Source organism: Myotis nattereri (genome assembly GCF_964212035.1).
Source record: "Myotis nattereri genome assembly, chromosome: 8".
Classification (NCBI taxonomy): Eukaryota; Metazoa; Chordata; class Mammalia; order Chiroptera; family Vespertilionidae; genus Myotis; species Myotis nattereri.
This window is the reverse complement of record NC_138083.1, coordinates 65028555-65037510: the sequence shown is the minus strand read 5'-3', so window position 1 is coordinate 65037510 and position 8956 is coordinate 65028555. Positions and strand designations below refer to the sequence as shown.

Here is an 8956-nt window from a genome sequence, read left to right as displayed (position 1 = left end):
TGTGTATCTTCTGAAAAGTTTTTTGACGTACAAGTTTTTCTCTTTGTGGACACGATGCTGAGGTTCAATAACTACATGAAACTACTGGCTGTGAAAACAACAAAAAATCCAAAGGGCTGTTTTTCCAAGTGCCCCCTCCCTCCCCACCCAGGGAAGCTATGTGACAGTGGGATGCCAGTTTCAGAAAGATTGGTCTTACCTTCAACCCTCTGTTCGTCTCTTTCGTCTCTTCTCTTTTCTTCAAGAAAGAAGTTGATCCTAGTGATTTCAGCCCATGCATTAAACAGGAAAAAATAATATATGTATAGAATTCATATTTTTCTAAAGGGAACTTAAAAACTACTTCTACATGTTTGTACAAACCTGGTTTATACCACATGAGCAGAATCACAAGATTAGCTTTGGTACTTTGTTCCTCTTTGTATTCAGTTGTATAGAACTTCCAAATTCAAAATGAGAAGAAAAGTTGTTCTGTAGCAAACCATGTAAGCAATAAATATATTTTAAAACACCCCCCAAAAATCTGTAAAGATGGGAGAAGTTCTTTTGACATTTATCATCAGACATATTTGTATCATATCAAATGCTGTTGCTAGCATATTGCTAACCTTAGGTAAACTATAAGTAGCTTAAACGGGGACACCTGTAATATGCTGTATGAAGTTAAATAGTTAAGCTATATAGAAAGTAAATATATATAGTTTGCAATATATATCATAAACCCCATTTCATTTATAATAAACCTTACTCTTTGGATTAATTGGCCCATAAATTCTGGGAGCTCCAAGGCAGAGCAGCTCCCCATCTAGTCTGCATGTGTATAAGTAGGATGTATTGACAGATCAAGAGGCTATGACTGAGATTTAACTATATAAAGTGGATGAAAAGGGTTTGCTCAGCAAATTAACAACTGAAATGAAAAAGATTAGGTAAGAGATGTAGTTTATTCAAGGATAATAGCAAAGCCAAACTTTTAAAAGTACCAAAAAATGTCTCTTACTGAAATCTTTTGTGTACAAGTGCTGTTTTCAGACCTCAAGAAGGGAGAAAAGGAATGCATATACTGAGATTACCTTCCTCCCAGTAGTGAAAATAATAAAATTATGCCTTCAAATGTAGTCTTCAATTTATTTTTTACAAAATCTCCATTTATTTACAAATGAAAAATATTACTACTAGTACAGTCCTGTGTGCTCCAGGATGAAATGAGCTATTGGCTGACTTATTTCAGTGATCTGAGAAGATAATTCCAGGAATTTAAAAGATCTTCATAGTTTGGGCAGAGGTGTTTGAAGAAAAGAAGCAAGTTGTATATTAGACCCATGTAGCTTTTCCTGTGTTCTTTCCACAGGATCGGGCCATCTTTAGGACAGTGTACACAGGCCACTGTAGAATATGGTGATGCTAATGAAATGGACAGGAGGGGATTTTGGCAATAAGACAGAATATGTGTGCACCTTTCATAGCATGTTTGAAATACCATTTTTACAAAATGTATATGTGAGATACACATTTCTGAATTATTTAAGGATTCTTTCTGAAAAATACTTGTTTTAATGGTAATGTAGACATATATATTCTGTTGACTACAGTTCATGTTTTTTTTTAAAATGGGGACCTTCATTTAATTAAGATTTTCAAAATTATGTCTCCACAAGTCCTAAAATAAAGTAGATTAAATGTTACCAAAGTTGGTTGGAAGTATTTTTCAGTATTTAAAGCTTACTACTTGACTTTATCTGTGTCACGGTCGACAATGCATTGGATTATATTGGCCTACGTGCCCAAGTATCATAGGAGGATTCATGTAGAAAAGTGTGGGTCTCACTGCCACCTTTGAATTTAACCGTCTGAACCAGAAAGCTATAGAACCAGAGGTAGGTACTTTTAATTATTCATTTTGCAGTATTAACTTGCTCAGTTTCTATTGGTCCATCTGTATGTTATGTAGTACCAAGTTAGTATTAAATGGGATCCGAAAAAATTCTACATCATGCACCTGAACAAACTCAAGACTTCATTCTTTCCTTAGAGATTTGAATGGTCTGGGACAGCAGTCGCCAACCAGTGGTCTGCGGACCACTGCTGCTCCGTGGGGTCCAAAAGGTTGGCAACCGCTGGTTTAAGGAAACATGTGGAGCAGCGGTTGCCAACCAACTGGTGGTCCACGACCACTGATGGTCCGTGAGGTCTGAAAGGTTGGCGACCACTGGTTCAGGACACCTACTCCTCCCAGAGTTCATCATCAGCCATGCGTTTTGCCCTGGCCTTCTGATGCCTGGAAGATCTTTCTCCCGCACATTGAGCTTGTAGGTTATATTTGAGAAGTGCTATGTCAGGCCAATTGGATATATTTTTCCCTCTGTGAGATTCTCCCTTTGTAACTTCGGTGTCAAATTGGCTTATGATAACTAGACGAAACAAGTTTTTGATTGTCTTGTTTCTTCAGGGTTAGGCTTTGAAAATCAAGCTGTATTCTTCCCTATGCATCATTGGCAGTCACCAACAATGACAGATCATGGTTATCTTGTGACAGCTATCTGCCTATTTTTATAAAAAACAATCTTAGTATGAAGAATGCATCTTGATTTCAGAATCCTTCAGGGCAGAGCAGAACATTAAGCTTCTTTATTCTGGACACTTGAGTAGAACAGTCATCGTGGGGAGGCACACAGGCTGCCCACGTCAACCTCAGCCTATGCAGTTTCTCTTTACAGAGAAGAGTGCTTGCGGAGAGTAAGATGAAATAGAAGACACTTCACATTGTGTTTTGTCTGGGACAACCTGGTCCATAAGAGCAGAAGTCCTAGGATGATCAAGAGATGTTCCACCTGCTGCCAAAATCAAGATATATGGTTTTTTTAATAAAATATAGTCTTCCTGATTTCAGAGAGGGAGAGAGTAACACCAGTGATGAGAGAGTCATTGATCGGCCGATTCCTGCACACCCCTAATGGGGATTGAGCCTGCAACCCACGCATGTGCTCTTGGCTGGAATTCAACCCAGGACCCTTCAGTCCACAGGCCAATGGGCTAGGGCTCAAAATGTATCTTCATTCTGTGTGAAAGTGAGGATTGCATAGAACCTTTTTCCTTTACTTTTTGACCAATTTAAATGTTAAAAACTCTATTTGAAGTGAGACAGAAGAAGGCAAGTTTGCACATGAGCATGCCTGACTGGTGGCACGCCAGTTCTTTCTCTCTACCTCTAGTGGATAGATCCACGCACCCCATTCCTCGTTAAGAGTGGGACAGTGAACCTGCAGTTTCCTGACTTTTTAGTTAAGTCCAGGTGAAAGTTAGCCTTTTGTTATGATAAATACATAAAGTTTAAGCATGACATGAAATAATGTCGGTTCTTTATCTTTTCTTATACCAATTAGACTCCTTAAAACTGGAATTTAAAAAAAAAAACCCAGCATTTTCTCTACACACAGATATCAGTTATTACCTTGTATGTACCTCTAAGTACTAGATTTGAGATTCTGCAATGATTAACCCATATTTTAACTATGTTTTGGTGAATTTGAGTCAATATTTTCTTTGGACACTTAATATGGTGACTTAATTGTCGCTGTTGCTTTACTTTTCTAAGAATAGTGGCTACTGTGGTTCTCTTATGTTCAGAGCCAAAAGTGAGGTCTGTGAAGTCCTCAAATGCCGCGCTGCCTGCCCTTCAGCTCTGTCTGGAGATATAATTACAGGGCTGGGTTGCCATGGTGCTCCACCAACATGCACTTTTTATTCCCTGTTGAAGCAGATGCAGGAGATGGTGGGTGGTAATTTGCATTCCTCTCAGAAATAAAGGACAAGTCTTAGTTTCCCAAAAAAAGCTGAAAATATCAAACACTTGAGTTCACAAAACCTAATCGACCTGTTGAGAAATCTAGACCATTTAGCAACTGCATTATTTTGGAAGCATTTTTGATTAATAGGAGTTTTGAGTCAAACCCCAAGCTTACGGAGGTTTTATATCGAAGTTTGCCATTAGTGGGTCACTGTAGGAAACTGAGGCCATTATTTTTACTTGAAGGAGGCGCAGGAGACCTGGATCTGAAATTTGGAAATCAGCTTCCAGTTAATATTTTTCCTCTCATCTGGGTACTAAAATAAAGCAAGTCTGTGCTTTGGAACTTGAAATTCTTTTGTGTTTTTGGAGCTAAAGCCAATTTGTTCATATTTACCCTCTTTCCTGCTGGTGCCTCCTCTCTTCTTTAGGCTCTTGGTAATTTTCCTTTAGAATGACAGGAGGAGAGTGGCTGTTCTGTCACCTCAGTGTGATCACAGGAAGGAAGCATCTCCTCCCTCCTCCCTCTCCGCAGGCTGGAAGGGAAGGTTTGCCGCAGGCCAGTTCAGGGCCGGCATCTTGTTACTGTCTGGCTGTCCTTGGCAAAGCAGCTGGTAGCTATTTTCAAACACCTAAATCTACACTGGAGAGCAAGTAATCTAAACTTTGCTAATTACATCTAGTCTTACACATCGGTGCATGTTTAATATTTCAGATATCCACAGAGGATTTGACCTCAGGAAGTACCCGATTGCCCCCTTGGTAAAAGCGAGCCTGCTTTTTCCTGTGGCCCTGGGTGGCAGGTCACGACAACGAGCGTGATGTCTGAGGCTGCATCTGCGGCACACTTGGAGCCAGCTCAGACTGGAATTTTCCATTTACTTCAGGCCAAGCACTCGAACATCGGAAGCGACCAGACGCTGGCGTTGGTGGAAAACATTAGCACTGAGAAGTTCAGTACTACATCCCTGATGGAGAATTTTTTTTTCACCGAAGGACAGAGGTTGGCCTCTCTGAATCCCATGAAAATGACCAACCTTTAAACACTGTCAGCTCTGCAATACCATGAAGTGGTAGAGAAACTGTTATTGTTATGTGGGCTCTGCAGGGACAAGTGTCTAATGGATCGGATAAGCTAAAACTTGCTGGGCTGAATTTGCCTTGTGCCCCTCTGTCACTCCCGTGTGGGTAGCATGCATGCACATTTCACAGATCCACAGCGAGGGTGGTGAGCACCATATATGAGCCTGTCGTGGGCAGCCCCTCCGTCTGAATGCAGAAGCCTGGGCGAGTTGCAGCATCTTGCCAGTCCCTCTCCTTTAGCTTGCTTAGCTGTCACCCTTGCAGCAGGAGACCAGCAGGTGGTGAAAGAAGTGTAGGAGATTGAGGGGAAGGTAGAAGACTGACTGCTTGTTGCTCATGTTCCAGAAGAGAGTGATGGTGCTAAGAGTAGCAAAGAGAAGTGAAGAGCATGGCATGGGTTCCAGATGTGAAAAGGCCAAGGAGCCCTGAAGTGCAAGATGCCAGCACTTGGAGCCTGAGGTTCACCCGGGGTCTACTTCAGGTCTAAGCTGGGGAGGTGAAGAGAAGGCTCAGTAACAGTGCTCAAATAAACATTTAAAACTATTTACTCTCCCCTTGAAATTTCACATTTTATTACTAAGGCTGTAAGAAATACTAATACTTCCCCTCAGCCCCCCACAATGTGGTTCATTGACCAAAAAGTCTATGTACGTCTAGAATGATGGGGAAAATAAACAGATGGGTTTTACTTAAAACCTACCGGAAGAAGTTTCAGGCCTGATGATTTAGTCACCTTGGCGTTGGGCACTCCCACCCTACATGGTACTAATTGCTAGAGCATTAAAATTGGTGCCGTTTCTTTTACTGGCATTTGAAGCTGCTGTGGTTAGTGTAGCGAGCATTCCAGGACAAAGTGTTGTTTACAGGCCTGTAGTAACTGGGCAAAATGTTTTTAAAATTAAACCTAGAATGTGAAAGTCAGAGCAAAGCAATGGCGGCTCCCTTCCTTGTTGAGGGCCCTGCATGGCAAGCACACTTCCTCCTCCAGACTTCCCACTGGCGTTCCTGCTGTACAGGTGACCTTGAAGACACCCACCCTTCAGGGACGTTAACTTGAGGCAAAGGTAATATTTGACCCATTCAGGTCTGGGACTTTCAGGCCTATGTTGCCATTTACCTAAATAGGGAATCTCCCAGAAGTGGGGCAGGTGCTAAGTCACCTGTGAGTCCCAGGCCGGAGTCGGGCGTGACAAACGGAGCCCTCGCTCAGGCAGCAGCACAGGGTGAACAACAGGAAGTTTCCATGAGTCTTAGCTTCACTCAGGGATAGCAAGTTTGGGGAAAATTCTTTAGTATTCTCAAATAATCTGCTGAATAAGACTACAGAATTGATTGCAGAGCACAGTGTGGTTTATCAGTGACTATTTGCTGTTTTAAGGAAAAGAAATCCGCCTCTTATAGTTATTTTCCTCCTTATAGCTTTCCAATTTCCTTTCTAAAATAACAAAATAATTCAGAGTCTAAGGAGTTACAACTAGAGTTTTTAGCTTTAATTGTATACTTATTTAAATGGTGTCTTTAAGATTTCATTTTCATTACTAACATAGAGAAATGCAAAAAGAAATTGTATTTCCTGCAACCATACTAATCTCACTTATTTAGTAGTTTGGTAGATTGTGTGAGGTTTTTTTTTTTACATCGACAATCATGTCATCTGTGACTCCATACACTTATTTAGAGCTCAGAGATAAAGCTCTTCTAACTTCTCAGTGAAGAGAATCGGGTTCTTGTGCTACATTCCCAGGGGCTGAAAACCCCGGGGCCCTGAACCTCTGTGCCAGCTGTCCCGCTGTAGGGCAGGTTAGAAATCTTGTTCACCTTTGCGTGAGTGGACCTCAGTTGCTCTGCGACAGCCACCCAGAGACTTGACGACAACTGCACATTCCTCCCCAGGCATCTCGGCTCAGGTGACGCAGTTCCGCGGTCTTCTTGTGGTGAGACCTGAGGACAATCCTGATGCTCTGTGGAGAACACAGAATTGAGAAAAGCATCATATGGTGTGATCGGCCAGAGTTGTTTATAGAAGAATATAATGATTTTTTTAAACGTCTGAATGAATAATGCTGAATGGAAAGGTTGGCCAGGGACCATAGACGTGTTGGAGATGGGTTTTAAAACATATGTAGTCCGCCGCCCCCCGCCCGCCCGACACACACATTCACACATGTGTTTTGTTTTTGAAAGATTAAAAAACAAACTAGGAGACGCATAAATCACTGATTATTTTTAATAATTTTGTGCTGTGGTTTGACCATAGCATTACGAACAAGCAGAAAAAGCTGATTTCATAGCTTTAACAGCACTTAGAGCAACATCTTTCTTTAAAAGTATTGCAATGACAGACCTCAGGCCTAAGAACTACATCACCAGTGCTCAGTTAAAAAGAGGCAGATACACAACAGTTGGAGATCTTTTTAAGTGCATAACTGGGAATTATTTTGAAAAGTAAGCACAAATGGCTGTTAGAAAAGACTTTAATGACTTCTTATTATCATAACTCATATGATCAACTCAAAAAGTTCAAATACAGTTATACTTTTTTTAGTAGGCTGCTTTATAATAATTAAATGAACTAAATGCTGTGAATAGTATTACATGTTTTAAAACAGCTTCACACTAGACAAATATACAATTAGAAACGTGATTTTTGAAAGCCATGAAATGAAAAATAACAACATACCAATAAGCACATTAAAATGAACCAGTATCATTAACAATAAAGTTTAAGCCTTAATCAGTTCTGTAGAGAGAAAGCAATGGTGTGGTAACAAATGTTAGTACCTCTGAGGCCAGAACATTCTGTGATGACACCCACCCTCAACAGTTCTCCCCAGAGATTGAACCTGGGGGGGATGGGGAGGAATGTGGTTCCTGACAGCAGTGAGCCCCTGTTTTTAATGCTGACACCTGGGGAACCCTGCAGCAGACAGTGGGCCAGACAGTGGGATTGGACAGGAGTGAGAACACACGAGATACCGATCTTTTCATGGATCTTTCAAAACAGATAATAAAAGAAGGGCTGACTTTTAGTTTATTCAGCATTAAGAGCTGCATTGTAGAGGCGTTTTCAGTTTAAGGATAATCGGTAATAATTTGTTTTCTGGCGGGTAAGGGTATGATCCTATTGTGATTTGCAAGATCAGAACATACACCACAGAGCAAATAAAAACCATGGAATTTATTAGAATTAAGATCCTCTAGTGACAGAATACACTGGAAAGGATGCTCACACCCATGTTCAACAGTGGTTTAGTGAGCACGTTGTTATAGGTCAGTAATGGCGAACCTTTTGAGCACGGTGTGTCAGCATTTTGAAAAACCCTACCTTAACTCTGGTGCTGTGTTACATAGAGAAATTTTTTGATATTTGCAACCATAGTAAAACAAAGATTTATATTTTTGATATTTATTTTATATATTTAAATGACATTTAACAAAGAAAGGTCAACCAAAAAAATGAGTTTGCGTGTCACCTCTGACATGCGTGTCATAGGTTCGCCATCACTGTTATAGGCTTTTTTTTTTTTTTTTTGGTAACTTTAGGATATTTGAAGATAAATGCAGAGAGCACAGTCAGACACTAAACACCGAGCTGGAAGAGAGATGTGACTTCACGCAACTGCAAATGTAATCCCTAACCGGTGGCAAAACCCAGTTTAATTTTTTGGATCAAGATCACCATGAGACACCAAAAGGAATGGATATAAGATTCCCAACTCGGGGGGCTGATAGCTAATTCTCTGCTAATATAATCCATAATGACATTTTTTTGAAGAATGGGGTCGCAAGTGGCTTCATTTTCCCTGAGGTATGCTTTCCTACAAACCCTTCCGGTATTTCACTGGCTCCACAGCTTCAGTTTGTGAAGGAGAAAGGCAGAGAGAGACTCGGGACGCAGATGGTCCCAAATGCCCCCGTACTGAGCAAGGCCCTCCGCTGCAGGCCCACGGACTCTGGATGTAATTTTTGCAATTTTAGCAAAATGTACACTTTCTCTGGGGTCTGACATCATTATTCTACATGACATTGATGTCTTCATAAAACAAGTTGAAAAGTCAACTATTTTTTTTCTAACACTGGTCCAAC

The 8956-nt window shown here is 40.8% G+C and overlaps 1 protein-coding gene across 1 annotated transcript in view; it reads right to left on the bottom strand.

Moving 5' to 3' along the window:
• RNMT (RNA guanine-7 methyltransferase) overlaps nucleotides 1-371 on the bottom strand; it is a 50201-nt gene extending 49830 nt beyond the window's left edge. Inside the window, exon 1 of the mRNA XM_081096895.1 lies at nucleotides 200-371. The gene's annotated coding sequence lies outside the window, so the exon portion shown is untranslated. The remainder of the gene's footprint in view (nucleotides 1-199) is intronic.
• Nucleotides 372-8956: the final 8585 nt, after the last annotated feature.